Source organism: Pelobates fuscus, chromosome 2 (assembly GCF_036172605.1).
Source record: "Pelobates fuscus isolate aPelFus1 chromosome 2, aPelFus1.pri, whole genome shotgun sequence".
In the NCBI taxonomy this organism is placed as follows: Eukaryota; Metazoa; Chordata; class Amphibia; order Anura; family Pelobatidae; genus Pelobates; species Pelobates fuscus.
This window is the reverse complement of record NC_086318.1, coordinates 370418819-370442904: the sequence shown is the minus strand read 5'-3', so window position 1 is coordinate 370442904 and position 24086 is coordinate 370418819. Positions and strand designations below refer to the sequence as shown.

The 24086-nt window shown below is 31.8% G+C and overlaps 12 non-coding genes across 12 annotated transcripts; all 12 read left to right on the top strand.

The window, feature by feature from the left end:
* The first annotated feature begins 1459 nt into the window (after positions 1–1459).
* LOC134591637 (U12 minor spliceosomal RNA) lies at positions 1460–1602 on the top strand. The gene has a single exon (XR_010088382.1). It is a non-coding gene; the product is annotated as a U12 minor spliceosomal RNA (small nuclear RNA).
* A 1853-nt stretch (positions 1603–3455) lies between these two features.
* Positions 3456–3598, top strand: LOC134591636 (U12 minor spliceosomal RNA). The gene has a single exon (XR_010088381.1). It is a non-coding gene; the product is annotated as a U12 minor spliceosomal RNA (small nuclear RNA).
* A 1855-nt stretch (positions 3599–5453) lies between these two features.
* LOC134591708 (U12 minor spliceosomal RNA) lies at positions 5454–5596 on the top strand. Its single transcript, XR_010088441.1, has one exon. It is a non-coding gene; the product is annotated as a U12 minor spliceosomal RNA (small nuclear RNA).
* Positions 5597–7450: 1854 nt separating this feature from the next.
* On the top strand, positions 7451–7593 carry LOC134591784 (U12 minor spliceosomal RNA). Its single transcript, XR_010088508.1, has one exon. It is a non-coding gene; the product is annotated as a U12 minor spliceosomal RNA (small nuclear RNA).
* A 1856-nt stretch (positions 7594–9449) lies between these two features.
* On the top strand, positions 9450–9592 carry LOC134591783 (U12 minor spliceosomal RNA). The gene has a single exon (XR_010088507.1). It is a non-coding gene; the product is annotated as a U12 minor spliceosomal RNA (small nuclear RNA).
* Positions 9593–11448: 1856 nt separating this feature from the next.
* LOC134591782 (U12 minor spliceosomal RNA) lies at positions 11449–11591 on the top strand. Its single transcript, XR_010088506.1, has one exon. It is a non-coding gene; the product is annotated as a U12 minor spliceosomal RNA (small nuclear RNA).
* Positions 11592–13445: 1854 nt separating this feature from the next.
* LOC134591658 (U12 minor spliceosomal RNA) lies at positions 13446–13588 on the top strand. The gene has a single exon (XR_010088400.1). It is a non-coding gene; the product is annotated as a U12 minor spliceosomal RNA (small nuclear RNA).
* Positions 13589–15440: 1852 nt separating this feature from the next.
* LOC134591706 (U12 minor spliceosomal RNA) lies at positions 15441–15583 on the top strand. The gene has a single exon (XR_010088440.1). It is a non-coding gene; the product is annotated as a U12 minor spliceosomal RNA (small nuclear RNA).
* Positions 15584–16986: 1403 nt separating this feature from the next.
* LOC134591843 (U12 minor spliceosomal RNA) lies at positions 16987–17129 on the top strand. Its single transcript, XR_010088558.1, has one exon. It is a non-coding gene; the product is annotated as a U12 minor spliceosomal RNA (small nuclear RNA).
* Positions 17130–18984: 1855 nt separating this feature from the next.
* Positions 18985–19127, top strand: LOC134591812 (U12 minor spliceosomal RNA). The gene has a single exon (XR_010088532.1). It is a non-coding gene; the product is annotated as a U12 minor spliceosomal RNA (small nuclear RNA).
* Positions 19128–20531: 1404 nt separating this feature from the next.
* On the top strand, positions 20532–20674 carry LOC134591680 (U12 minor spliceosomal RNA). The gene has a single exon (XR_010088419.1). It is a non-coding gene; the product is annotated as a U12 minor spliceosomal RNA (small nuclear RNA).
* Positions 20675–22531: 1857 nt separating this feature from the next.
* On the top strand, positions 22532–22674 carry LOC134591657 (U12 minor spliceosomal RNA). The gene has a single exon (XR_010088399.1). It is a non-coding gene; the product is annotated as a U12 minor spliceosomal RNA (small nuclear RNA).
* The last annotated feature ends 1412 nt before the right edge of the window (positions 22675–24086 follow it).

Here is a 24086-nt window from a genome sequence, read left to right as displayed (position 1 = left end):
ACGAAATTTGAAATTAATGGTTTGACTTTGTTAATTTAAGGCTATTCGGTATTGAGGGAACTGATTTTTATGTTAAATTCATCTGGTTCATTTAAATCGCGCCTAATTAATGAATGAATTTCCATCGAAAATGAATGGAAAAATGGACAGATTTCTCTTCTGACAAAACCAATTTTTTTCCGTACAAATGCATTCATACGAAACAAAAATTTCGGAGGTGCCCAAATCTAGTTGACAACTATTTGAACCGAAACATCCATGCAATTAAAGCAATGTACAGAAAATGATATGGAAAGTAAAATTGTAAAATATCTATTCTATTTTTGGAACAAATAAATGCTTTTTCTTACAATAGAAAAAGCTGTTAAACAATAAGCAATAGAGCTATAATCACAACAGGACCTTGCATGTCAATAATATGCCTGGTTAATAGACAAGCATTAAGGTTAAAGTGACATCATAATTTAATATTCCATTTTCCAAAAAATCAGTTTTATTAAACCTTGATTTACATTGTAGATGATTACTGCAATATCTATCAAAATTTTTTACAAAAATAGAATTGAAATGACATGACAGCAATTTCTAGAGTAAAATATTCTTAAATGTGAACTAAATAATTTGCATAAATAACAGAGTAGGCGTGGCTTAACATACTGATTTTTTTCAACAGAAAAGTTACCTTTTTCTTTGATTTTATTCCCAGGATCTCTTTTATTCTTTTTTTAAATTGATTTGTACGTATAACTATAACATACAACAATCAAGTCATAAAATGACATACATTCCTTCTCTCAAAGAGAAAGAAAAGGAAAAACACAAGAACAAGCCAGAAAAAGATATAAATTATATGTAACAATTTTCCAACATAATGTATTATTTTTCTACAACTTTGTTTGTTCTGGTCAGGAGATCTATATGATAGTGAATATTCATTTGCATAGTAAAAGTTTATTTCAATACTATATATGGTTTACATATATATATATCAATGTTGGTGTGTCCATGAATTCACTGAATCTTGGTTAGTGCCTAATGTTTGGAACTTAGACTAGTAATTTATTAGCTTTACATGACTAATATGTCTATTACAATATTTTCCCTTTTTGATTCCCATTGTAAAATGAGTCCAGTTGTTACATGTAATTACACATTCCAGTCTAGTAAACTGCCCAGGTTTACCTACATCATCTAGTATTTACACTGCAATTAGAGGTTAAGGGTGGCTATATGGAAATTCAAGTTACTTTATATTTGTATATTGCATGTGCTTATTTCCTTACATATTAATTTAATTTCCGTTTGGAAAACAAAAATTAAATAGCTATATATCTCTTTTATTAGGAAATGGTTTGTTGGCCCAAATCCGTGTTAGTTTCATGAAAGTATTTCAGTATGTCACACCAATTTCACTAAGAGGTACCCCAGAAACCATGCAGCGCATGTGGCTTTGTCATGTATGCCTTAAACTAATGAGTAAGGAAAATAACAAGTTGGGGTAATGCCAAACTTCAATATTATGACCAATTTTTGTTTGGGTATAGGTTACCCCTTGGAGGATCCACCTACTTTGTGGGACCTCTAGGTGCTGTGATCTGCCCTATCCTTGTGTCGTATAAAAATTTGATTAGTGGGAACCTTTTTGTATCCATATATCTTACATCATACTAGGACATGTGAGAAAAAAAATATACTTAGAATAGCAATTTTGTATAGGCCTATTTAATTGGCTACTTTCCTACTCCTTTCTAAAATGATATTGTGTTGCCAATTCCAACCTGTCAGTGCAGCATGATGATTCATGAGCCCAAGAGACTAAGCAAAAAGCAATGCATACGAATGCGTATAGTGAGTGTTCGGGAGTTTACTAATAGTGCCAATACATTTTCATGCTATTGATAGCGTTTGGGCATTTGGCGGTTTGGGAGTTATTTCAGGAGTTTGTGGCGTAAAATCAGGGAAATAGAACATTGTTCAATGCCATGTTGTGATCAATGTACGAAATTTGAAATTAATGGTTTGACTTTGTTAATTTAAGGCTATTCGGTATTGAGGGAACTGATTTTTATGTTAAATTCATCTGGTTCAATTAAATCGCGCATAATGAATGAATGAATTTCCATCGAAAATGAATGTAAAAATGGACAGATTTCTCTTCTGACAAAACCAATTTTTTTCCGTACAAATGCATTCATACGAAACAAAAATTTCAGAGGTGCCCAAATCTAGTTGACAACTATTTGAACCGAAACATCCATGCAATTAAAGCAATGTACAGAAAATGATATGGAAAGTAAAATTGTAAAATATCTATTCTATTTTTGGAACAAATAAAGGCTTTTTCTTACTATAGAAAAAGCTGTTAAACAATAAGCAATAGAGCTATAATCACAACAGAACCTTGCATGTCAATAATATGCCTGGTTAATAGACAAGCATTAAGGTTAAAGTGACATCATAATTTAATATTCCATTTTCCAAAAAATCAGTTTTATTAAACCTTGATTTACATTGTAGATGATTACTGCAATATCTATCAAATTTGTTTACAAAAATAGAATTGAAATGACATGACAGCAATTTCTAGAGTAAAATATTCTTAAATGTGAACTTAATCATTTGCATAAATAACAGAGTAGGCGTGGCTTAACATACTGATTTTTTTCAACAGAAAAGTTACCTTTTTCTTTGATTTTATTCCCAGGATCTCTTTTATTCTTTTTTTAAATTGATTTGTACGTATAACTTTAACATACAACAATCAAGTCATAAAATGACATACATTCCTTCTCTCAAAGAGAAAGAAAAGGAAAAACACAAGAACAAGCCAGAAAAAGATATAAATTATATGTAACAATTTTCCAACATAATGTATTATTTTTCTACAACTTTGTTTGTTCTGGTCAGGAGATCTATATGATAGTGAATATTCATTTGCATAGTAAAAGTTTATTTCAATACTATATATGGTTTACATATATATATCAATGTTGGTATGTCCATGAATTCACTGAATCTTGGTTAGTGCCTAATGTTTGGAACTTAGACTAGTAATTTATTAGCTTTACATGACTAATATGTCTATAACAATATTTTCCCTTTTTGATTCCCATTGTAAAATGAGTCCAGTTGTTACATGTAATTACACATTCCAGTCTAGTAAACTGCCCAGGTCTACCTACATCATCTAGTATTTACACTGCAATTAGAGGTTAAGGGTGGCTATATGGAAATTCAAGTTACTTTATATTTGTATATTGCATGTGCCTATTTCCTTACATATTAATTTAATTTCCGTTTGGAAAACAAAAATTAAATAGCTATATATCTCTTTTATTAGGAAATGGTTTGTTGGCCCAAATCCGTGTTAGTTTCATGAAAGTATTTCAGTATGTCACACCAATTTCACTAAGAGGTACCCCAGAAACCATGCAGCGCATGTGGCTTTGTCATGTATGCCTTAAACTAATGAGTAAGGAAAATAACAAGTTGGGGTAATGCCAAACTTCAATATTATGACCAATTTTTGTTTGGGTATAGGTTACCCCTTGGAGGATCCACCTACTTTGTGGGACCTCTAGGTGCTGTGATCTGCCCTATCCTTGTGTTGTATAAAAATTTGATTAGTGGGAACCTTTTTGTATCCATATATCTTACATCATACTAGGACATGTGAGAAAAAAAATATACTTAGAATAGCAATTTTGTATAGGCCTATTTAATTGGCTACTTTCCTACTCCTTTCTAAAATGATATTGTGTTGCCAATTCCAACCTGTCAGTGCAGCATGATGATTCATGAGCCCAAGAGACTAAGCAAAAAGCAATGCATACGAATGCGTATAGTGAGTGTTCGGGAGTTTACTAATAGTGCCAATACATTTTCATGCTATTGATAGCGTTTGGGCATTTGGCGGTTTGGGAGTTATTTCAGGAGTTTGTGGCGTAAAATCAGGGAAATATAACATTGTTCAATGCCATGTTGTGATCAATGTACGAAATTTGAAATTAATGGTTTGACTTTGTTAATTTAAGGCTATTCGGTATTGAGGGAACTGATTTTTATGTTAAATTCATCTGGTTCAATTAAATCGCGCCTAATGAATGAATGAATTTCCATCGAAAATGAATGGAAAAATGGACAGATTTCTCTTCTGACAAAACCAATTTTTTTCCGTACAAATGCATTCATACGAAACAAAAATTTCGGAGGTGCCCAAATCTAGTTGACAACTATTTGAACCGAAACATCCATGCAATTAAAGCAATGTACAGAAAATGATATGGAAAGTAAAATTGTAAAATATCTATTCTATTTTTGGAACAAATAAAGGCTTTTTCTTACTATAGAAAAAGCTGTTAAACAATAAGCAATAGAGCTATAATCACAACAGAACCTTGCATGTCAATAATATGCCTGGTTAATAGACAAGCATTAAGGTTAAAGTGACATCATAATTTAATATTCCATTTTCCAAAAAATCAGTTTTATTAAACCTTGATTTACATTGTAGATGATTACTGCAATATCTATCAAATTTGTTTACAAAAATAGAATTGAAATGACATGACAGCAATTTCTAGAGTAAAATATTCTTAAATGTGAACTTAATCATTTGCATAAATAACAGAGTAGGCGTGGCTTAACATACTGATTTTTTTCAACAGAAAAGTTACCTTTTTCTTTGATTTTATTCCCAGGATCTCTTTTATTCTTTTTTTAAATTGATTTGTACGTATAACTTTAACATACAACAATCAAGTCATAAAATGACATACATTCCTTCTCTCAAAGAGAAAGAAAAGGAAAAACACAAGAACAAGCCAGAAAAAGATATAAATTATATGTAACAATTTTCCAACATAATGTATTATTTTTCTACAACTTTGTTTGTTCTGGTCAGGAGATCTATATGATAGTGAATATTCATTTGCATAGTAAAAGTTTATTTCAATACTATATATGGTTTACATATATATATATCAATGTTGGTGTGTCCATGAATTCACTGAATCTTGGTTAGTGCCTAATGTTTGGAACTTAGACTAGTAATTTATTAGCTTTACATGACTAATATGTCTATTACAATATTTTCCCTTTTTGATTCCCATTGTAAAATGAGTCCAGTTGTTACATGTAATTACACATTCCAGTCAAGTAAACTGCCCAGGTCTACCTACATCATCTAGTATTTACACTGCAATTAGAGGTTAAGGGTGGCTATATGGAAATTCAAGTTACTTTATATTTGTATATTGCATGTGCCTATTTCCTTACATATTCATTTAATTTCCGTTTGGAAAACAAAAATTAAATAGCTATATATCTCTTTTATTAGGAAATGGTTTGTTGGCCCAAATCCGTGTTAGTTTCATGAAAGTATTTCAGTATGTCACACCAATTTCACTAAGAGGTACCCCAGAAACCATGCAGCGCATGTGGCTTTGTCATGTATGCCTTAAACTAATGAGTAAGGAAAATAACAAGTTGGGGTAATGCCTAACTTCAATATTATGACCAATTTTTGTTTGGGTATAGGTTACCCATTGGAGGATCCACCTACTTTGTGGGACCTCTAGGTGCTGTGATCTGCCCTATCCTTGTGTCGTGTAAAAATTAGATTAGTGGGATCATTTTTGTATCCATATATTTTACATCATACTAGGACATGTGAGAAAAAAATATACTTCGAATAGCAATTTTGTATAGGCCTATTTAATTGGCTACTTTCCTGCTCCTTTTTAAAATGATATTGTGTTGCCAATTCCAACCTGTCAGTGCAGCATGATGATTCATGAGCCCAAGAGACTAAGCAAAAAGCAATGTATACGAATGCGTATAGTGAGTGTTCGGGAGTTTACTAATAGTGCCAATACATTTTCATGCTATTGATAGCGTTTGGGCATTTGGCGGTTTGGGAGTTATTTCAGGAGTTTGTGGCGTAAAATCAGGGAAATAGAACATTGTTCAATGCCATGTTGTGATCAATGTACGAAATTTGAAATTAATGGTTTGACTTTGTTAATTTAAGGCTATTCGGTATTGAGGGAACTGATTTTTATGTTAAATTCATCTGGTTCATTTAAATCGCGCCTAATGAATGAATGAATTTCCATCGAAAATGAATGGAAAAATGGACAGATTTCTCTTCTGACAAAACCAATTTTTTTCCGTACAAATGCATTCATACGAAACAAAAATTTCGGAGGTGCCCAAATCTAGTTGACAACTATTTGAACCGAAACATCCATGCAATTAAAGCAATGTACAGAAAATGATATGGAAAGTAAAATTGTAAAATATCTATTCTATTTGTGGAACAAATAAATGCTTTTTCTTACAATAGAAAAAGCTGTTAAACAATAAGCAATAGAGCTATAATCACAACAGGACCTTGCATGTCAATAATATGCCTGGTTAATAGACAAGCATTAAGGTTAAAGTGACATCATAATTTAATATTCCATTTTCCAAAAAATCAGTTTTATTAAACCTTGATTTACATTGTAGATGATTACTGCAATATCTATCAAATTTGTTTACAAAAATAGAATTGAAATGACATGACAGCAATTTCTAGAGTAAAATATTCTTAAATGTGAACTTAATCATTTGCATAAATAACAGAGTAGGCGTGGCTTAACATACTGATTTTTTTCAACAGAAAAGTTACCTTTTTCTTTGATTTTATTCCCAGGATCTCTTTTATTCTTTTTTTAAATTGATTTGTACGTATAACTTTAACATACAACAATCAAGTCATAAAATGACATACATTCCTTCTCTCAAAGAGAAAGAAAAGGAAAAACACAAGAACAAGCCAGAAAAAGATATAAATTATATGTAACAATTTTCCAACATAATGTATTATTTTTCTACAACTTTGTTTGTTCTGGTCAGGAGATCTATATGATAGTGAATATTCATTTGCATAGTAAAAGTTTATTTCAATACTATATATGGTTTACATATATATATATCAATGTTGGTGTGTCCATGAATTCACTGAATCTTGGTTAGTGCCTAATGTTTGGAACTTAGACTAGTAATTTATTAGCTTTACATGACTAATATGTCTATTACAATATTTTCCCTTTTTGATTCCCATTGTAAAATGAGTCCAGTTGTTACATGTAATTACACATTCCAGTCTAGTAAACTGCCCAGGTCTACCTACATCATCTAGTATTTACACTGCAATTAGAGGTTAAGGGTGGCTATATGGAAATTCAAGTTACTTTATATTTGTATATTGCATGTGCCTATTTCCTTACATATTAATTTAATTTCCGTTTGGAAAACAAAAATTAAATAGCTATATATCTCTTTTATTAGGAAATGGTTTGTTGGCCCAAATCCGTGTTAGTTTCATGAAAGTATTTCAGTATGTCACACCAATTTCACTAAGAGGTACCCCAGAAACCATGCAGCGCATGTGGCTTTGTTATGTATGCCTTAAACTAATGAGTAAGGAAAATAACAAGTTGGGGTAATGCCTAACTTCACTATTATGACCAATTTTTGTTTGGGTATAGGTTACTCCTTGGAGGATCCACCTACTTTGTGGGACCTTTAGGTGCTGTGATCTGCTCTATCCTTGTGTCGTGTAAAAATTAGATTAGTGGGAACCTTTTTGTATCCATATATTTTACATCATACTAGGACATGTGAGAAATAAAAATATACTTAGAATAGCAATTTTGTATAGGCCTATTTAATTGGCTACTTTCCTACTCCTTTCTAAAATGATATTGTGTTGCCAATTCCAACCTGTCAGTGCAGCATGATGGTTCATGAGCCCAAGAGACTAAGCAAAAAGTAATGCATACGAATGCGTATAGTGAGTGTTCGGGAGTTTACTAATAGTGCCAATACATTTTGATGCTATTGATAGCGTTTGGGCATTTGGCGGTTTGGGAGTTATTTCAGGAGTTTGTGGCGTAAAATCAGGGAAATATAACATTGTTCAATGCCATGTTGTGATCAATGTACGAAATTTGAAATTAATGGTTTGACTTTGTTAATTTAAGGCTATTCGGTATTGAGGGAACTGATTTTTATGTTAAATTCATCTGGTTCAATTAAATCGCGCCTAATGAATGAATGAATTTCCATCGAAAATGAATGGAAAAATGGACAGATTTCTCTTCTGACAAACCCAATTTTTTTCCGTACAAATGCATTCATACGAAACAAAAATTTCGGAGATGCCCAAATCTAGTTGACAACTATTTGAACCGAAACATCCATGCAATTAAAGCAATGTACAGAAAATGATATGGAAAGTAAAATTGTAAAATATCTATTCTATTTTTGGAACAAATAAAGGCTTTTTCTTACTATAGAAAAAGCTGTTAAACAATAAGCAATAGAGCTATAATCACAACAGAACCTTGCATGTCAATAATATGCCTGGTTAATAGACAAGCATTAAGGTTAAAGTGACATCATAATTTAATATTCCATTTTCCAAAAAATCAGTTTTATTAAACCTTGATTTACATTGTAGATGATTACTGCAATATCTATCAAATTTGTTTACAAAAATAGAATTGAAATGACATGACAGCAATTTCTAGAGTAAAATATTCTTAAATGTGAACTTAATCATTTGCATAAATAACAGAGTAGGCGTGGCTTAACATACTGATTTTTTTCAACAGAAAAGTTACCTTTTTCTTTGATTTTATTCCCAGGATCTCTTTTATTCTTTTTTTAAATTGATTTGTACGTATAACTTTAACATACAACAATCAAGTCATAAAATGACATACATTCCTTCTCTCAAAGAGAAAGAAAAGGAAAAACACAAGAACAAGCCAGAAAAAGATATAAATTATATGTAACAATTTTCCAACATAATGTATTATTTTTCTACAACTTTGTTTGTTCTGGTCAGGAGATCTATATGATAGTGAATATTCATTTGCATAGTAAAAGTTTATTTCAATACTATATATGGTTTACATATATATATATCAATGTTGGTGTGTCCATGAATTCACTGAATCTTGGTTAGTGCCTAATGTTTGGAACTTAGACTAGTAATTTATTAGCTTTACATGACTAATATGTCTATTACAATATTTTCCCTTTTTGATTCCCATTGTAAAATGAGTCCAGTTGTTACATGTAATTACACATTCCAGTCTAGTAAACTGCCCAGGTCTACCTACATCATCTAGTATTTACACTGCAATTAGAGGTTAAGGGTGGCTATATGGAAATTCAAGTTACTTTATATTTGTATATTGCATGTGCCTATTTCCTTACATATTAATTTAATTTCCGTTTGGAAAACAAAAATTAAATAGCTATATATCTCTTTTATTAGGAAATGGTTTGTTGGCCCAAATCCGTGTTAGTTTCATGAAAGTATTTCAGTATGTCACACCAATTTCACTAAGAGGTACCCCAGAAACCATGCAGCGCATGTGGCTTTGTTATGTATGCCTTAAACTAATGAGTAAGGAAAATAACAAGTTGGGGTAATGCCTAACTTCACTATTATGACCAATTTTTGTTTGGGTATAGGTTACTCCTTGGAGGATCCACCTACTTTGTGGGACCTTTAGGTGCTGTGATCTGCTCTATCCTTGTGTCGTGTAAAAATTAGATTAGTGGGAACCTTTTTGTATCCATATATTTTACATCATACTAGGACATGTGAGAAATAAAAATATACTTAGAATAGCAATTTTGTATAGGCCTATTTAATTGGCTACTTTCCTACTCCTTTCTAAAATGATATTGTGTTGCCAATTCCAACCTGTCAGTGCAGCATGATGGTTCATGAGCCCAAGAGACTAAGCAAAAAGTAATGCATACGAATGCGTATAGTGAGTGTTCGGGAGTTTACTAATAGTGCCAATACATTTTGATGCTATTGATAGCGTTTGGGCATTTGGCGGTTTGGGAGTTATTTCAGGAGTTTGTGGCGTAAAATCAGGGAAATAGAACATTGTTCAATGCCATGTTGTGATCAATGTACGAAATTTGAAATTAATGGTTTGACTTTGTTAATTTAAGGCTATTCGGTATTGAGGGAACTGATTTTTATGTTAAATTCATCTGGTTCAATTAAATCGCGCATAATGAATGAATGAATTTCCATCGAAAATGAATGTAAAAATGGACAGATTTCTCTTCTGACAAACCCAATTTTTTTCCGTACAAATGCATTCATACGAAACAAAAATTTCGGAGATGCCCAAATCTAGTTGACAACTATTTGAACCGAAACATCCATGCAATTAAAGCAATGTACAGAAAATGATATGGAAAGTAAAATTGTAAAATATCTATTCTATTTTTGGAACAAATAAAGGCTTTTTCTTACTATAGAAAAAGCTGTTAAACAATAAGCAATAGAGCTATAATCACAACAGAACCTTGCATGTCAATAATATGCCTGGTTAATAGACAAGCATTAAGGTTAAAGTGACATCATAATTTAATATTCCATTTTCCAAAAAATCAGTTTTATTAAACCTTGATTTACATTGTAGATGATTACTGCAATATCTATCAAATTTGTTTACAAAAATAGAATTGAAATGACATGACAGCAATTTCTAGAGTAAAATATTCTTAAATGTGAACTTAATCATTTGCATAAATAACAGAGTAGGCGTGGCTTAACATACTGATTTTTTTCAACAGAAAAGTTACCTTTTTCTTTGATTTTATTCCCAGGATCTCTTTTATTCTTTTTTTAAATTGATTTGTACGTATAACTTTAACATACAACAATCAAGTCATAAAATGACATACATTCCTTCTCTCAAAGAGAAAGAAAAGGAAAAACACAAGAACAAGCCAGAAAAAGATATAAATTATATGTAACAATTTTCCAACATAATGTATTATTTTTCTACAACTTTGTTTGTTCTGGTCAGGAGATCTATATGATAGTGAATATTCATTTGCATAGTAAAAGTTTATTTCAATACTATATATGGTTTACATATATATATATCAATGTTGGTGTGTCCATGAATTCACTGAATCTTGGTTAGTGCCTAATGTTTGGAACTTAGACTAGTAATTTATTAGCTTTACATGACTAATATGTCTATTACAATAGTTTCCCTTTTTGATTCCCATTGTAAAATGAGTCCAGTTGTTACATGTAATTACACATTCCAGTCTAGTAAACTGCCCAGGTCTACCTACATCATCTAGTATTTACACTGCAATTAGAGGTTAATGGTGGCTATATGGAAATTCAAGTTACTTTATATTTGTATATTGCATGTGCCTATTTCCTTACATATTAATTTAATTTCCGTTTGGAAAACAAAAATTAAATAGCTATATATCTCTTTTATTAGGAAATGGTTTGTTGGCCCAAATCCGTGTTAGTTTCATGAAAGTATTTCAGTATGTCACACCAATTTCACTAAGAGGTACCCCAGAAACCATGCAGCGCATGTGGCTTTGTTATGTATGCCTTAAACTAATGAGTAAGGAAAATAACAAGTTGGGGTAATGCCTAACTTCACTATTATGACCAATTTTTGTTTGGGTATAGGTTACTCCTTGGAGGATCCACCTACTTTGTGGGACCTTTAGGTGCTGTGATCTGCTCTATCCTTGTGTCGTGTAAAAATTAGATTAGTGGGAACCTTTTTGTATCCATATATTTTACATCATACTAGGACATGTGAGAAATAAAAATATACTTAGAATAGCAATTTTGTATAGGCCTATTTAATTGGCTACTTTCCTACTCCTTTCTAAAATGATATTGTGTTGCCAATTCCAACCTGTCAGTGCAGCATGATGGTTCATGAGCCCAAGAGACTAAGCAAAAAGTAATGCATACGAATGCGTATAGTGAGTGTTCGGGAGTTTACTAATAGTGCCAATACATTTTGATGCTATTGATAGCGTTTGGGCATTTGGCGGTTTGGGAGTTATTTCAGGAGTTTGTGGCGTAAAATCAGGGAAATAGAACATTGTTCAATGCCATGTTGTGATCAATGTACGAAATTTGAAATTAATGGTTTGACTTTGTTAATTTAAGGCTATTCGGTATTGAGGGAACTGATTTTTATGTTAAATTCATCTGGTTCAATTAAATCGCGCATAATGAATGAATGAATTTCCATCGAAAATGAATGTAAAAATGGACAGATTTCTCTTCTGACAAAACCAATTTTTTTCCGTACAAATGCATTCATACGAAACAAAAATTTCAGAGGTGCCCAAATCTAGTTGACAACTATTTGAACCGAAACATCCATGCAATTAAAGCAATGTACAGAAAATGATATGGAAAGTAAAATTGTAAAATATCTATTCTATTTTTGGAACAAATAAAGGCTTTTTCTTACTATAGAAAAAGCTGTTAAACAATAAGCAATAGAGCTATAATCACAACAGAACCTTGCATGTCAATAATATGCCTGGTTAATAGACAAGCATTAAGGTTAAAGTGACATCATAATTTAATATTCCATTTTCCAAAAAATCAGTTTTATTAAACCTTGATTTACATTGTAGATGATTACTGCAATATCTATCAAATTTGTTTACAAAAATAGAATTGAAATGACATGACAGCAATTTCTAGAGTAAAATATTCTTAAATGTGAACTTAATCATTTGCATAAATAACAGAGTAGGCGTGGCTTAACATACTGATTTTTTTCAACAGAAAAGTTACCTTTTTCTTTGATTTTATTCCCAGGATCTCTTTTATTCTTTTTTTAAATTGATTTGTACGTATAACTATAACATACAACAATCAAGTCATAAAATGACATACATTCCTTCTCTCAAAGAGAAAGAAAAGGAAAAACACAAGAACAAGCCAGAAAAAGATATAAATTATATGTAACAATTTTCCAACATAATGTATTATTTTTCTACAACTTTGTTTGTTCTGGTCAGGAGATCTATATGATATTGAATATTCATTTGCATAGTAAAAGTTTATTTCAATACTATATATGGTTTACATATATATATCAATGTTGGTGTGTCCATGAATTCACTGAATCTTGGTTAGTGCCTAATGTTTGGAACTTAGACTAGTAATTTATTAGCTTTACATGACTAGTATGTCTATTACAATATTTTCCCTTTTTGATTCCCATTGTAAAATGAGTCCAGTTGTTACATGTAATTACACATTCCAGTCTAGTAAACTGCCCAGGTTTACCTACATCATCTAGTATTTACACTGCAATTGGAGGTTAAGGGTGGCTATATGGAAATTCAAGTTACTTTATATTTGTATATTGCATGTGCCTATTTCCTTACATATTAATTTAATTTCCGTTTGGAAAACAAAAATTAAATAGCTATATATCTCTTTTATTAGGAAATGGTTTGTTGGCCCAAATCCGTGTTAGTTTAATGAAAGTATTTCAGTATGTCACACCAATTTCACTAAGAGGTACCCCAGAAACCATGCAGCGCATGTGGCTTTGTCATGTATGCCTTAAACTAATGAGTAAGGAAAATAACAAGTTGGGGTAATGCCTAACTTCAATATTATGACCAATTTTTGTTTGGGTATAGGTTACCCCTTGGAGGATCCACCTACTTTGTGGGACCTTTAGGTGCTGTGATCTGCCCTATCCTTGTGTCGTGTAAAAATTAGATTAGTGGGAACCTTTTTGTATCCATATATTTTACATCATACTAGGACATGTGAGAAAAAAAAATATACTTAGAATAGCAATTTTGTATAGGCCTATTTAATTGGCTACTTTCCTACTCCTTTCTAAAATGATATTGTGTTGCCAATTCCAACCTGTCAGTGCAGCATGATGATTCATGAGCCCAAGAGACTAAGCAAAAAGCAATGCATACGAATGCGTGTAGTGAGTGTTCGGGAGTTTACTAATAGTGCCAATACATTTTCATGCGATTGATAGCGTTTGGGCATTTGGCGGTTTGGGAGTTATTTCAGGAGTTTGTGGCGTAAAATCAGGGAAATAGAACATTGTTCAATGCCATGTTGTGATCAATGTACGAAATTTGAAATTAATGGTTTGACTTTGTTAATTTAAGGCTATTCGGTATTGAGGTTACTGATTTTTATGTTATATTCATCTGGTTCAATTAAATCGCGCCTAATGAATGAATTTCCATCGAAAATGAATGGAAAAATTGACAGATTTCTCTTCTGACAAAACCAATTTTTTTCCGTACAAATGCATTCATACGAAACAAAAATTTCGGAGGTGCCCAAATCTAGTTGACAACTATTTGAACCAAAACATCCATGCAATTAAAGCAATGTACAGAAAATGATATGGAAAGTAAAATTGTAAAATATCTCTTCTATTTTTGGAACAAATAAAGGCTTTTTCTTACAATAGAAAAAGCTGTTAAACAATAAGCAATAAAGCTATAATCACAACAGGAGCTTGCATGTCCATAATATGCCTGGTTAATAGACAAGCATTAAGGTTAAAGTGACATCATAATTTAATATTCCATTTTCCAAAAAATCAGTTTTATTAAACCTTGATTTACATGTTAGATGATTACTGCAATATTTATCAAAATTTTTTACAAAAATAGAATTGAAATGACATGACAGCAATTTCTAGAGTAAAATATTCTTAAATGTGAACTTAATCATTTGCATAAATAACAGAGTAGGCGTGGCTTAACATACTGATTTTTTTCAACAGAAAAGTTACCTTTTTCTTTGATTTTATTCCCAGGATCTCTTTTATTCTTTTTTTAAATTGATTTGTACGTATAACTATAACATACAACAATCAAGTCATAAAATGACATACATTCCTTCTCTCAAAGAGAAAGAAAAGGAAAAACACAAGAACAAGCCAGAAAAAGATATAAATTATATGTAACAATTTTCCAACATAATGTATTATTTTTCTACAACTTTGTTTGTTCTGGTCAGGAGATCTATATGATAGTGAATATTCATTTGCATAGTAAAAGTTAATTTCAATACTACATATGGTTTACATATATATATATCAATGTTGGTGTGTCCATGAATTCACTGAATCTTGGTTAGTGCCTAATGTTTGGAACTTAGACTAGTAATTTATTAGCTTTACATGACTAATATGTCTATTACAATATTTTCCCTTTTTGATTCCCATTGTAAAATGAGTCCAGTTGTTACATGTAATTACACATTCCAGTCTAGTAAACTGCCCAGGTTTACCTACATCATCTAGTATTTACACTGCAATTAGAGGTTAAGGGTGGCTATATGGAAATTCAAGTTACTTTATATTTGTATATTGCATGTGCTTATTTCCTTACATATTAATTTAATTTCCGTTTGGAAAACAAAAATTAAATAGCTATATATCTCTTTTATTAGGAAATGGTTTGTTGGCCCAAATCCGTGTTAGTTTCATGAAAGTATTTCAGTATGTCACACCAATTTCACTAAGAGGTACCCCAGAAACCATGCAGCGCATGTGGCTTTGTCATGTATGCCTTAAACTAATGAGTAAGGAAAATAACAAGTTGGGGTAATGCCTAACTTCAATATTATGACCAATTTTTGTTTGGGTATAGGTTACCCATTGGAGGATCCACCTACTTTGTGGGACCTCTAGGTGCTGTGATCTGCCCTATCCTTGTGTCGTGTAAAAATTAGATTAGTGGGAACATTTTTGTATCCATATATTTTACATCCTACTAGGACATGTGAGAAAAAAATATACTTAGAATAGCAATTTTGTATAGGCCTATTTAATTGGCTACTTTCCTGCTCCTTTCTAAAATGATATTGTGTTGCCAATTCCAACCTGTCAGTGCAGCATGAACTGAAACATCCAAGCAATTAAAGCAATGTACAGAAAATGATATGGAAAGTAAAATTTTAAAATATCTATTCTATTTTTGGAACAAATAAAGGCTTTTTCTTACTATAGAAAAAGCTGTTAAACAATAAGCAATAGAGCTATAATCACAACAGGAGCTTGCATGTCCATAATATGCCTGGTTAATAGACAAGCATTAAGGTTAAAGTGACATCATAATTTAATATTCCATTTTCCAAAAAATCAGTTTTATTAACCCTTGATTTACATGTTAGGTGATTACTGCAATATCTATCAAAAGTTTTTACAAAAATAGAATTGAAATTACATGACAGCAAGTTCTAGAGTAAAATATTCTTAAATGTGAACTTAATCATTTGCATAAATAACAGAGTAGGCGTGGCTTAACATACTGATTTTTTTCAACAGAAAAGTTACCTTTTTCTTTGATTTTATTCCCAGGATCTCTTTTATTCTTTTTTTAAATTGATTTGTACGTATAACTATAACATACAACAATCAAGTCATAAAATGACATACATTCCTTCTCTCAAAGAGAAAGAAAAGGAAAAACACAAGAACAAGCCAGAAAAAGATATAAATTATATGTAACAATTTTCCAACATAATGTATTATTTTTCTACAACTTTGTTTGTTCTGGTCAGGAGATCTATATGATATTGAATATTCATTTGCATAGTAAAAGTTTATTTCAATACTATATATGGTTTACATATATATATCAATGTTGGTGTGTCCATGAATTCACTGAATCTTGGTTAGTGCCTAATGTTTGGAACTTAGACTAGTAATTTATTAGCTTTACATGACTAATATGTCTATTATTATATTTTCCCTTTTTGATTCCCATTGTAAAATGAGTCCAGTTGTTACATGTAATTACACATTCCAGTCTAGTAAACTGCCCAGGTTTACCTACATCATCTAGTATTTACACTGCAATTCGAGGTTAAGGGTGGCTATATGGAAATTCAAGTTACTTTATATTTGTATATTGCATGTGCTTATTTCCTTACATATTAATTTAATTTCCGTTTGGAAAACAAAAATTAAATAGCTATATATCTCTTTTATTAGGAAATGGTTTGTTGGCCCAAATCCGTGTTAGTTTCATGAAAGTATTTCAGTATGTCACACCAATTTCACTAAGAGGTACCCCAGAAACCATGCAGCGCATGTGGCTTTGTCATGTATGCCTTAAACTAATGAGTAATGAAAATAACAAGTTGGGGTAATGTCTAACTGCACTATTATGACCAATTTTTGTTTGGGTATAGGTTACCCCTTGGAGGATCCACCTACTTTGTGGGACCTCTAGGTGCTGTGATCTGCCCTATCCTTGTGTCGTATAAAAATTTGATTAGTGGGAACCTTTTTGCATCCATATATCTTACATCATACTAGGACATGTGAGAAAAAAAATATACTTAGAATAGCAATTTTGTATAGGCCTATTTAATTGGCTACTTTCCTACTCCTTTCTAAAATGATATTGTGTTGCCAATTCCAACCTGTCAGTGCAGCATGATGATTCATGAGCCCAAGAGACTAAGCAAAAAGCAATGCATACGAATGCGTATAGTGAGTGTTCGGGAGTTTACTAATAGTGCCAATACATTTTCATGCTATTGATAGCGTTTGGGCATTTGGCGGTTTGGGAGTTATTTCAGGAGTTTGTGGCGTAAAATCAGGGAAATATAACATTGTTCAATGCCATGTTGTGATCAATGTACGAAATTTGAAATTAATGGTTTGACTTTGTTAATTTAAGGCTATTCGGTATTGAGGGAACTGATTTTTATGTTAAATTCATCTGGTTCAATTAAATCGCGCCTAATGAATGAATGAATTTCCATCGAAAATGAATGGAAAAATGGACAGATTTCTCTTCTGACAAAACCAATTTTTTTCCGTACAAATGCATTCATACGAAACAAAAATTTCGGAGGTGCCCAAATCTAGTTGACAACTATTTGAACCGAAACATCCATGCAATTAAAGCAATGTACAGAAAATGATATGGAAAGTAAAAGTGTAAAATATCTATTCTATTTTTGGAACAAATAAAGGCTTTTTGTTACTATAGAAAAAGCTGTTAAACAATAAGCAATAGAGCTATAATCACAACAGAACCTTGCATGTCAATAATATGCCTGGTTAATAGACAAGCATTAAGGTTAAAGTGACATCATAATTTAATATTCCATTTTCCAAAAAATCAGTTTTATTAAACCTTGATTTACATTGTAGATGATTACTGCAATATCTATCAAATTTGTTTACAAAAATAGAATTGAAATGACATGACAGCAATTTCTAGAGTAAAATATTCTTAAATGTGAACTTAATCATTTGCATAAATAACAGAGTAGGCGTGGCTTAACATACTGATTTTTTTCAACAGAAAAGTTACCTTTTTCTTTGATTTTATTCCCAGGATCTCTTTTATTCTTTTTTTAAATTGATTTGTACGTATAACTTTAACATACAACAATCAAGTCATAAAATGACATACATTCCTTCTCTCAAAGAGAAAGAAAAGGAAAAACACAAGAACAAGCCAGAAAAAGATATAAATTATATGTAACAATTTTCCAACATAATGTATTATTTTTCTACAACTTTGTTTGTTCTGGTCAGGAGATCTATATGATAGTGAATATTCATTTGCATAGTAAAAGTTTATTTCAATACTATATATGGTTTACATATATATATATCAATGTTGGTGTGTCCATGAATTCACTGAATCTTGGTTAGTGCCTAATGTTTGGAACTTAGACTAGTAATTTATTAGCTTTACATGACTAATATGTCTATTACAATATTTTCCCTTTTTGATTCCCATTGTAAAATGAGTCCAGTTGTTACATGTAATTACACATTCCAGTCTAGTAAACTGCCCAGGTTTACCTACATCATCTAGTATTTACACTGCAATTAGAGGTTAAGGGTGGCTATATGGAAATTCAAGTTACTTTATATTTGTATATTGCATGTGCTTATTTCCTTACATATTAATTTAATTTCCGTTTGGAAAACAAAAATTAAATAGCTATATATCTCTTTTATTAGGAAATGGTTTGTTGGCCCAAATCCGTGTTAGTTTCATGAAAGTTTTTCAGTATGTCACACCAATTTCACTAAGAGGTACCCCAGAAACCATGCAGCGCATGTGGCTTTGTCATGTATGCCTTAAACTAATGAGTAAGGAAAATAACAAGTTGGGGTAATGCCTAACTTCAATATTATGACCAATTTTAGTTTGGTTATAGGTTACCCCTTGGAGGATCCACCTACTTTGTGGGATCTCTAGGTGCTGTGATCTGCCCTATCCTTGTGTCGTATAAAAATTAGATTAGTGGGAACCTTTTTGTATCCATATATCTTACATCATACTAGGACATGTGAGAAAAAAAATATACTTAGAATACCAATTTTGTATAGGCCTATTTAATTGGCTACTTTCCTGCTCCTTTCTAAAATGATATTGTGTTGCCAATTCCAACCTGTCAGTGCAGCATGAACTGAAACATCCAAGCAATTAAAGCAATGTACAGAAAATGATATGGAAAGTAAAATTTTAAAATATCTATTCTATTTTTGGAACAAATAAAGGCTTTTTCTTACTATAGAAAAAGCTGTTAAACAATAAGCAATAGAGCTATAATCACAACAGGAGCTTGCATGTCCATAATATGCCTGGTTAATAGACAAGCATTAAGGTTAAAGTGACATCATAATTTAATATTCCATTTTCCAAAAAATCAGTTTTATTAAACCTTGATTTACATGTTAGGTGATTACTGCAATATCTATCAAAATTTTTTACAAAAATAGAATTGAAATGACATGACAGCAATTTCTAGAGTAAAATATTCTTAAATGTGAACTTAATCATTTGCATAAATAACAGAGTAGGCGTGGCTTAACATACTGATTTTTTTCAACAGAAAAGTTACCTTTTTCTTTGATTTTATTCCCAGGATCTCTTTTAATCTTTTTTTAAATTGATTTGTACGTATAACTATAACATACAACAATCAAGTCATAAAATGACATACATTCCTTCTCTCAAAGAGAAAGAAAAGGAAAAACACAAGAACAAGCCAGAAAAAGATATAAATTATATGTAACAATTTTCCAACATAATGTATTATTTTTCTACAACTTTGTTTGTTCTGGTCAGGAGATCTATATGATATTGAATATTCATTTGCATAGTAAAAGTTTATTTCAATACTATATATGGTTTACATGTATATATCAATGTTGGTGTGTCCATGAATTCACTGAATCTTGGTTAGTGCCTAATGTTTGGAACTTAGACTAGTAATTTATTAGCTTTACATGACTAATATGTCTCTTACAATATTTTCCCTTTTTGATTCCCATTGTAAAATGAGTCCAGTTGTTACATGTAATTACACATTCCAGTCTAGTAAACTGCCCAGGTTTACCTACATCATCTAGTATTTACACTGCAATTCGAGGTTAAGGGTGGCTATATGGAAATTCAAGTTACTTTATATTTGTATATTGCATGTGCTTATTTCCTTACATATTAATTTAATTTCCGTTTGGAAAACAAAAATTAAATAGCTATATATCTCTTTTATTAGGAAATGGTTTGTTGGCCCAAATCCGTGTTAGTTTCATGAAAGTATTTCAGTATGTCACACCAATTTCACTAAGAGGTACCCCAGAAACCATGCAGCGCATGTGGCTTTGTCATGTATGCCTTAAACTAATGAGTAAGGAAAATAACAAGTTGGGGTAATGCCTAACTTCAATATTATGACCAATTTTTGTTTGGGTATCGGTTACCCCTTGGAGGATCCACCTACTTTGTGGGACCTCTAGGTGCTGTGATCTGCCCTATCCTTGTGTCGTATAAAAATTTGATTAGTGGGAACCTTTTTGCATCCATATATCTTACATCATACTAGGACATGTGAGAAAAAAAATATACTTAGAATAGCAATTTTGTATAGGCCTATTTAATTGGCTACTTTCCTACTCCTTTCTAAAATGATATTGTGTTGCCAATTCCAACCTGTCAGTGCAGCATGATGATTCATGAGCCCAAGAGACTAAGCAAAAAGCAATGCATACGAATGCGTATAGTGAGTGTTCGGGAGTTTACTAATAGTGCCAATACATTTTCATGCTATTGATAGCATTTGGGCATTTGGCGGTTTGGGAGTTATTTCAGGAGTTTGTGGCGTAAAATCAGGGAAATAGAACATTGTTCAATGCCATGTTGTGATCAATGTACGAAATTTGAAATTAATGGTTTGACTTTGTTAATTTAAGGCTATTCGGTATTGAGGGAACTGATTTTTATGTTAAATTCATCTGGTTCAATTAAATCGCGCCTAATGAATGAATGAATTTCCATCGAAAATGAATGGAAAAATGGACAGATTTCTCTTCTGACAAAACCAATTTTTTTCCGTACAAATGCATTCATACGAAACAAAAATTTCGGAGGTGCCCAAATCTAGTTGACAACTATTTGAACCGAAACATCCATGCAATTAAAGCAATGTACAGAAAATGATATGGAAAGTAAAAGTGTAAAATCTCTATTCTATTTTTGGAACAAATAAAGGCTTTTTCTTACTATAGAAAAAGCTGTTAAACAATAAGCAATAGAGCTATAATCAAAACCGAACCTTGCATGTCAATAATATGCCTGGTTAATAGACAAGCATCAAGGTTAAAGTGACATCATAATTTAATATTCCATTTTCCAAAAAATCAGTTTTATTAAACCTTGATTTACATTGTAGATGATTACTGCAATATCTATCAAATTTTTTTTTAAAAATAGAATTGAAATGACATGACAGCAATTTCTAGAGTAAAATATTCTTAAATGTGAACTTAATCATTTGCATAAATAACAGAGTAGGCGTGGCTTAACATACTGATTTTTTTCAACAGAAAAGTTACCTTTTTCTTTGATTTTATTCCCTGGATCTCTTTTAATCTTTTTTTAAATTGATTTGTACGTATAACTATAACATACAACAATCAAGTCATAAAATGACATACATTCCTTCTCTCAAAGAGAAAGAAAAGGAAAAACACAAGAACAAGCCAGAAAAAGATATAAATTATATGTAACAATTTTCCAACATAATGTATTATTTTTCTACAACTTTGTTTGTTCTGGTCAGGAGATCTATATGATATTGAATATTCATTTGCATAGTAAAAGTTTATTTCAATACTATATATGGTTTAAATATATATATATATCAATGTTGGTGTGTCCATGAATTCACTGAATCTTGGTTAGTGCCTAATGTTTGGAACTTAGACTAGTAATTTATTAGCTTTACATGACTAATATGTCTATTATTATATTTTCCCATTTTGATTCCCATTGTAAAATGAGTCCAGTTGTTACATGTAATTACACATTCCAGTCTAGTAAACTGCCCAGGTTTACCTACATCATCTAGTATTTACACTGCAATTAGAGGTTAAGGGTGGCTATATGGAAATTCAAGTTACTTTATATTTGTATATTGCATGTGCCTATTTCCTTACATAGTAATTTAATTTCCGTTTGGAAAACAAAAATTAAATAGCTATATATCTCTTTTATTAGGAAATGGTTTGTTGGCCCAAATCCGTGTTAGTTTCATGAAAGTTTTTCAGTATGTCACACCAATTTCACTAAGAGGTACCCCAGAAACCATGCAGCGCATGTGGCTTTGTCATGTATGCCTTAAACTAATGAGTAAGGAAAATAACAAGTTGGGGTAATGCCTAACTTCAATATTATGACCAATTTTTGTTTGGGTATAGGTTACCCCTTGGAGGATCCACCTACTTTGTGGGACCTTTAGGTGCTGTGATCTGCCCTATCCTTGTGTCGTATAAAAATTAGATTAGTGGGAACCTTTTTGTATCCATATATCTTACATCATACTAGGACATGTGAGAAAAAAAATATACTTAGAATAGCAATTTTGTATAGGCCTATTTAATTGGCTACTTTCCTTCTCCTTTCTAAAATGATATTGTGTTGCCAATTCCAACCTGTCAGTGCAGCATGATGATTCATGAGCCCAAGAGACTAAGCAAAAAGCAATGCATACGAATGCGTATAGTGAGTGTTAGGGAGTGTACTAATAGTGCCAATACATTTTCATGCTATTGATAGCGTTTGGGCATTTGGCGGTTTGGGAGTTATTTCAGGAGTTTGTGGCGTAAAATCAGGGAAATAGAACATTGTTCAATGCCATGTTGTGATCAATGTACGAAATTTGAAATTAATGGTTTGACTTTGTTAATTTAAGGCTATTCGGTATTGAGGGAACTGATTTTTATGTTAAATTCATCTGGTTCAATTAAATCGCGCCTAATGAATGAATGAATTTCCATCGAAAATGAATGGAAAAATGGACAGATTTCTCTTCTGACAAAACCAATTTTTTTCCGTACAAATGCATTCATACGAAACAAAAATTTCGGAGGTCCCCAAATCTAGTTGACAACTATGTGAAGTGAAACATCCAAGCAATTAAAGCAATGTACAGAAAATGATATGGAAAGTAAAATTTTAAAATATCTCTTCTATTTTTGGAACAAATAAAGGCTTTTTCTTACTATAGAAAAAGCTGTTAACCCTTTCAGGACCGCGGACGGTTCAGGACCGTCAGCGGTAAAACGTGCGTTTGGACCGCTGACGGTCCTGAACCGTCATAGCGGAAAACGGGCTGCAGGAAGCGATCAAAGATCGCTCTTGCCAGTACAATGATGTTACTAACTGCCAGACATCCCAGGCAGATAGTAACAGCCAATTACGGTGTGTGAGCGATCCGCGATCGCTCACAATTGGCTGCTGTCAAAGTGGGTGTTACAAACACTCACTTTGACAGTGATCTCTGCCCCTCTCTCCTCTGTAGCGTTTTGTGAGGCGAGAGAGACAGAGATCGTGATAGTTTGTTGCAGCAGAGTGTTCCAGAGAGTTGTAAAAAGTATCAGCAGTGAATTAAAAATCCATTTTAACCCCTTCCCTGCCAGATCTGTTTCAGCAGTGCATTTGTACTGTCTGTCTTTTTTTTTGCCCTTAAAGGGTTAAATTTGTTTTAAAAATATTTGTCTTAGTCTGTCTTAGTCTGTCTTAGTCTGTCTTAGTCCGTCTTAGTCTGTCGTAGTCTGTCTTAGTCTGTCGTAGTCTGTCGTAGTCAGTCAGTTTCCTTCCCCCAAATCTCCATTAGATTTTTGTGACAGGAGTTAGTTTAGGGATTGCTGTTTAGTCTGTTTTAGTAA